Consider the following 7,444-nt stretch of genomic DNA (forward strand, 5'->3'; position numbering starts at 1 on the left):
TGCAGACTTTGATGATAGATAGTAATCAGGGAGGCAGCCTCTTGAGGAAGAAGCTGGGCACTGGGGACTCTTGCCTATCGTCCTAGCTACTCAAGGCTGAGATCTGAGGATTGTGATTCAAAGCCAGCCCAGGCAGCAAAGTCTGTGACTTCTTTTTGTTGTTGAAATGTGAACTCAGAGCCTCACTCTTGCTCTGCTTGCTTGCTTACTTGGTTGGTACTCTACCACATGAACCAAACCTTTGACCTGGATTTTTGCTGGTTATTTTGGATATGGAGTCTCAAAGACTTTTCTGCCTGGGTGGCTTGGAACTATAATTTTCTGAAACTTTGCCTCCTCAGTAGCTAGGATGACAAGCATGAGCCAGCAGCACCTGGCTAACATCCTTGCCACCAATATGAGCCTATGACTGATCCTGAGATAATCAACTGAGTTAATGACTAACTAGACTATGGACAGACCAGGATGACCTTGAATGTCACCGTGGAAATCCACAATCTTTTGTTTTTGTTTCTACTTCCTATAGAATATTGACTCTGACTTGTAGATGAGGATGAGAGGAAAAAACTGGGAGAGAGCAAGGGAAAGGGTAATATTGTCTAGAAAGAAATGTATTCTTGGCTGGGAAGGTGGCTCAGTGGTAGAGCACTTGCCTTGCATGCCTGAGGCCCTGGGTTCGATTCCCCAGCACCACACAAGCAAAAAGAAAAAAGCTGGAAGTGGCGCTATGGCTCAACTGGTAGAGCAAAAGCCTTGAGCTGAAGAGCTGAGGGACAGCGCCCAGGCCCAGAGTTCAGGCCCCATGACCGGACCCAAAAAAAAAAGTGTATTCTTTACCCCTTTGTATATAACCTTTATAATAACAATTAAAAATTAAATAAAAAAGAATATTGACTCTGTAAGAACTTTTAAGACATTAGCCCTCAGTGTGATCACATTGATTTGTTATTATTGTTGTTTGTTTGTTTGTTTTAGTCATGAAGCTTGAACCTGGGCCCTGTCCCTGAGCCCTGAGCTCTTCTGCTCAAGGCTTTGAGCCACAGTGCCACTTCCAGATTTCTGGTAGTTAATTGGAGATAAGAGTCTCACAGTCTTCCCTGCCTAGGCTGGCTCTGACCCACAATCCTCCGATCTCACCCTCCTGAGTAGCTATGTTTACAGGCGTGAGTCACTGGTACCTGGATTCTAATCCTCCTTATTGTCTTATCTCAGAAGGAGAGTGGAGCATTTCTGGTGTGTTTTATTAAAAAGAATATCAAACTTACAGGCAATGTACTTACTTAGAACTGGAAGCCCTTGAAAAAATAGATCGATGGTCAATGACCTTCACCACATCTCTGCCTCCTCCCTCCCTCCCCCCCTCTGTCTCTCTGTCTCTCTGTCTCTCTGTCTCTCTCTGTCTCCCTCTCTCTCTCTTTTTCTGAAATATAATTTCTCCTTTTTTTCCCCTCTGTTCTTATTCACGGAGTCCTATGGAGGAGACTTTTCCTAGAAGTAAATAAAAATAGTTAATCAATTAATTAATCTTTGCTAGTACTGGGGCTTGAACTCAGGGCCTTTCACTCTTACTTGGCAGTTTTTGCTCAAGGCTGGTGCTCTACCACTTGAGCCACATCTTCACTTCAGCTTTTGGCTGGTTAATTGAATATAAGTCTGCGTGAGCTGACCAAGTATTACGTTATTTTTCCAAGTTGAGCTGACAGCCTGGACACTGTCTCTGAGCTATTTTGCTCAGCTTGTGTTCTACCACTTTGAGCCACAGCTCCACTTCTGGTTTTCTGGTGATTAATTGGAGATAAGAGGCTCCTGGACTTTATTATCCTGGCTGGCTTTGAACTGTGATCCTCAGATCTCATCTCCTAAGTAGCTAGGATTACAGCTGTAAGCCACCAGGGCCTAGCTCCAAGTATTTTTTTTTTTTGGCAGTCATGGGTCTTGAACTTTGGGCCTGGGCGTTGTCCCTCAGCTCTTCAGCTCAAGGCTACCACTCTACCATTTGAGCCACAGCACCACTTCCTCAACTATTATTTTTAATATGATATCTAGTAGTATTCTTTGGCAGGGAGGGCTGGGGATTCACCTAGATCCTTATACATGCTCTATCAATCATATGCTCTATCACTGAGCTACACCTCAGTCTATAGTTGAATGCAAGCAATAGGAACCATCTGAGAAATATGAGGTAGAAATGAAAAACAATGTGTGAAAAGAGATGCTGTTTCACAGATGTGAAGGATGAGGGAACAGCCAAGCATTGGGAAGCACCAGGCAGATCTGCCCCTGGGGATCAAAGGACAGAGCTAGTATAAGCCAGTCTCTGTCGCTATCTCTGTCTCTGTTTTCCCCCCAAGTCCCAGCATGCACAGAGGAAAGACCACAAGAGGACACAGTAGGAAGGTACCATCTGCAAGCTGGGAAGAAAGACTTCACTAGAAACCTGCCCTGCCGGCTGGATTTCCAGACTGCGAAAACAAGTGCCCACTGTTTCAGCCCCTTGCCTGTGGTATGTTACGTCTGCTTGGGCTGAACAGAACAAGATCTAAGGGGAATCTGCTGAGAGGACTTCTGAAGTGATCCCCATCAAGGACTTCCCAAATTCACCCAGCCACATCTGGTTCCTCATTTACAAGGTCTCCTTCAGTTGTCTTATGCCTGTCCCACCATCATAGGTCAGGTATATGCGGAGGGTGGGTGTTGTCATTTATTTTTACTTCACAAGTCCTCAGATCCAGAGAGACTGTATTTGAAAAATTATACTGAAGGAGCCTTATCTATACCTGGTGATACCGGCTTTAAATGAGGAAGGACATCTAGATCTCAAACTGAAGATGTGAGCAGCTGAGACGTTGAGAGACTCTTTAAGTGGAGTAAGCATATTCTAAATGTGGGACTGTGGAAGGTAGAATAAAGAGGTCCACATTCGAATCCCAAAGCCCATGACTGTATTAAGTAACATGACACAAAGGAGTAAGATGGCAGATGACGTAGTGTGCTAACCAACTGATCTTGAGATGAAGACTAACCCTGATCATCTGGGTCAAAAGACAGAGGAAGAGGCCACAAGCCAAGGAAGGTAGGCAGTCTCTCAAAGCTTGGAAAAGATAAGAAAACTAATCTCACAGAGCCTCCAGAAAGAACACAGCCCTGCTGATTCCTGGATTTTAGCTCGGTGAGGCCCATCGTGGACTTCTGACTTCCAGAGCTGTAATATGTACCTGTGGATTTTTGGGGTTTTTTTTTTTGCCAGTACCAAGAATTGAACTCAGGGGCTGGCATTCACTCAGCTTGCCTACTTAAGGCTGGTACTCCATCACTTGAGCCATACTTCCAGCCCAGCTTTTTTGCTAATTAGTTCAAGACAGAGAAAGGGGCAGTCTTATGAACTTTTCTGCCTGGGCTGGCTTCAAATCTCAATCCTATAGGTTTCAGTCTCCTGAGCAGCTAGGATTATAGGCATGGGCCACTGGTGTCCAGCATTTTTGTTTTTGTTTTTTGGAGGATTGCTTTTTGAGATAGGGTCTCATGTAGCCTTAGCTGGCCTCAAATCCTAGCCTCCCAAGAGCTGGGATTATAGATGTGCACCCAATTAGTGTTATTTTAAGCCTCAGAGTTTGTGGTAATTTAAAATAGCAACAACAGAACACTAATATTGAGAGGAATGTAAATAATGGCCAGAGGACATACTGTGGTAGCTTAAAATATGCCCACAGATGCTCATATTCCTTTCAAAGTGGAGCTTAATTCCCCTCCTCTTTTTTTTTTTTTTTGCTGGTCATGGAGCTTGAATTCTGGACCTGGGCCTGTTCTGAGCTCTTCAGCTCAAGGCTAGCACTCTACCACTTGAGCCATAGCACCCACTTCCAGCTTTTTCTGTGTATGTGTTGCTGAGGAATCGAACCCAGGGCCTCATGCATGCAAGGCAAGCACTCTACCACTGAGCCACCTTCCCAGCCCCAACTCCCTTCCTCTTGAGTGTGAGCTAGAACTAATGACTCATCTAAGAAAATAATAAAGTCAAAATGTCAGTGTAGGACTTCTATAATAGGTCACAAAAAGAGTAACTTGGGCTGGGTATATAGCTCAAGTGGTAGAGCATTTATCTTAGAAGTACAGACCCAGAGTTCAAAACCCAGTACCATCAGACACAGACACACAGATACACAGATACACAGACACACACAGACACGCAGACACACACACACAGACACACACACACACATACACACACACACACACAGCAACTTAATAGAGCCGTCCTTGGAGGAGTTGATGTTAGCTCAGAGGGTGATTAAGGACAATTATATCAACGAAGCTCTGAAGTCAACAAAGATGTCATCTATAAGTGATTTGGAAGTAATTAAAGTGACTTTATTTTATTCTTTCTTACTGATTTCGGTGTTTGGATAATGGATTGTGTTTGCAGCTTCTCTCACTGAGTGAATAACTGCTGAATTTCCTTCCTGGCCTTGGGCACTGTTATTGCTGCACAGAAGGCTGGGGGCATCCACCATATTTACCCTGAGAAGTAAACATGTCTGCACCTTATGCTTGTCCATAAGCTCACATGGACCTTTGCAGGGAGAAGGGGGGGGGACTCTGAGGAAAAAGGGGAGCCCTGAGAACAGGCTTCCAAGCAACTTGAGGCTTTTGTTGACAAATAGGACTGAGGAATGGACTTCCCAGGCCATTGAACAGGGTTGGCCTGTGCCACAGTGCCCACCATAGACAGTTGGGCCTGCCTGATTCCATTCAGGAATGGTGAGCCTTGGTACGTTTTCAAGTGCAGAAGTCCTGAGGGAAGTATCAGGTTTGATACCTGATTAGGTGAAGATCTGCACCAAATTTATTACAGATGCCTGAGCCGTAGTCATGGTGACTAAATGCTTCAGTCCACTGACATCTTTGTGGTAGTAAAAAGCCATCTGATAATGATCCAGTATTACCTGCCCCCTTGCTAAGGCCCAGTACCACCTAACCAGAGGAATGAAGATTAATCTACATTTTTGACTATGCTCTAGGGAAGCCCTGCATGTTGTAGAATATCTCAAATCCTTCCTAAGGTTAGAGAGAGCTCCCAGAATCCTCTGCAGGCATCCTTCTTTGGGGATTGGCCAATCAGATGCAATTTCTGCTATGTCAAACACCATCAGCCATGTAGGGGTCCCTGAACAGGAATATTCAGGGGGGCCCTGCAACAGTCCCAGGTGGCAAAGGTATACGTCTATAGAGATAGACTTGTCTTCCTACCAAGTCAGTGATGACCAGGATGATTCATAAGATTTAGGCCTGAGGGGCTGGGAAGGTGGCTCAGTGGTAGAGCCCTTGCCTTGCATGCCTGAGGCCCTGGGTTCGATTCCTCAGCACCACATAAGCAAAAAAGAGAAAAGCCGGAAGTGGCACTGTGGCTCAAGTGGTAGGGCGCTAGCCTTGAGCTGAAGAGCTGAGGGACAACGCCCAGGCCCAGAGTTCAGGCCCCAAGACCGGACCCCCTCCCCCCAAAAAAAAAACAAAAAAAAAAAGATTTAGGCCTGAGCTAAGCTGTCTGATAGGATTATGTAATAAATCCTCGTGGCCAACACAAAGATGTGGACTCCCCTCTCTTTTCTTTTTCTTTCTTTTTTCTTTTTTTGTTGTCAGTTGTGGGGCCTGAACACTGGGCCTGGGTGCTGTTCCTCAGCTCTTCAACTGAAGGCTAGCACTCTACCACTTCTGGCTTTTTCTGCTTATGTGATGCTGAGGAATCAAACCCAGGGCCTCATGCATGCAAGGCAAGTGCTCTACCACTGAGCCACTTCCCAGTCCCAAGAACATTCTTTTCTTTCTTCTTTCTTTCTTTCTTTCTTTCTTTTCTTCTTTCTCTTTCTTTTTCCTTCTTTCTTTCTTTCCTTCTTTCTTCCTTCCTTCCTTCCTTTCTTTCTCTCCCTTCCTTCCTTCTTTCCTTTTTCCTTCCATTCTTTTTTTTTAAATCTGTTTATGTGGCACCAAGGAATTGAACCCAGGGCCTCATGCTAGGCAAGCATTCTACCATGAAGCCACATTCCTAGCCCAGAATCAGAGAACATTCTTGAAGTCAAGGAGGCATGGCAGTCTGGGCTTCCAGCTCACAAGTATGGGAAGAACATGGTCCAAACAGTAAGACTAGCTTCCCTGGTTTTGTTTGTTTGTTTTTGTTAGTTGTGGGGCTTCAACTCAGGGCCTGGGCACTGACCCTGAGCTTCTTTTGGTCAAGGCCAGCACTCTACCACTTGAGCCACACTTTTGGCTTTTTCTTTGTATGTAGTACTGAGGAATCAAACCCAGGGCTTCATGCATGCCAAGCAAGCACTCTACCACTAAATCACCTTCCCAGCACTCCCTGGTTTTAACAGAGAAGGAAGCCTTGCCAGGTAGTGGAGAATTTGGATTATGCATCAAGAAATATAGGCAAGTCCAGCTACAGTCAAGAACTGAGACTAAAAACCAGAGCTGACTGCTCTTCTCTAGCGAACAGCTGGCTCTCACATGTTTGCAGACTATGCCTAAGAATGCATGAGGAAGCTCCTGCAGGCTTCTTTGCCCCGTTGATGGGATTTTTTGGACCTGTGCATGTACAGAAGGCGAAGGAAAGCCAAATGTAGAATGTGGAGTTGGAAAAAGAAGGAGGGGGGGGAGGGAGGGAGAGAGGGAGAGAGAGAGAGAGGGAGAGGCAGATCTGAGCTGGGACCTCCTAAGGAGAGCAGCAACCATAGAAGGGCAGGAGAAGGAAGGCAGCTGACAGTGCTCAGGGAGTCTACCACTGATGGCTACCCAACATTTGGGTCTCTCCAGTTTGGCCCTCTCCTGCATTATGAGTACCATCTCAAAGGATACGCTCTAATAGAATAGCTGGGTACAGGTGGCTCATGCCTGTAATTCTACCTACTCAGAAGATCTGGTTCTGAGAATTAGGATTTGAAGCCAGCTCAGGAAAGAAAACAACCTAGAGACTCTTATCTACAATTAACCATCAAAAAACCAGAAGTGAAGATGTGGCTCAAGTGATAGAGCACCAGCCTTGAGCATAAAAGCCAAGTGAGAGCATAAGGCCCTGAGTTCAAGGCCAAGTACTCGCACTAATCCAAGTATCAATCAAGTACATCCCCAGCTCTCTGTTGTCACTAAGCAGGTATGAGATCAACTGTCACCAGACATGACACAGATTCACATACAAGGGACTGGAGGAGGCAGGAAGTCCAGTGGACCCAATGGTTTATGGAAGTTGTGCCCTGGGGAGACAACCAGGTAGGCAGCTTGCTACTCTTTGTGTTTGTCTATTTTGAGCTCAAATTACATAGGCATTTGTACCTGCTGGGAAGAGAAAAGCAAACTGACAGGGCTGAGAAGGTGGCTCAGTGGTAGAGCACTTGCCTTGCATGCATGAGGTCCTGGGTTCGATTCCTCAGCACCACTTAAGCAGAAAAAAAAA

The sequence above is a fragment of the Dipodomys ordii genome, unplaced genomic scaffold, assembly GCF_000151885.1.
Source record: "Dipodomys ordii isolate 6190 unplaced genomic scaffold, Dord_2.0 Scaffold47, whole genome shotgun sequence".
In the NCBI taxonomy this organism is placed as follows: Eukaryota; Metazoa; Chordata; class Mammalia; order Rodentia; family Heteromyidae; genus Dipodomys; species Dipodomys ordii.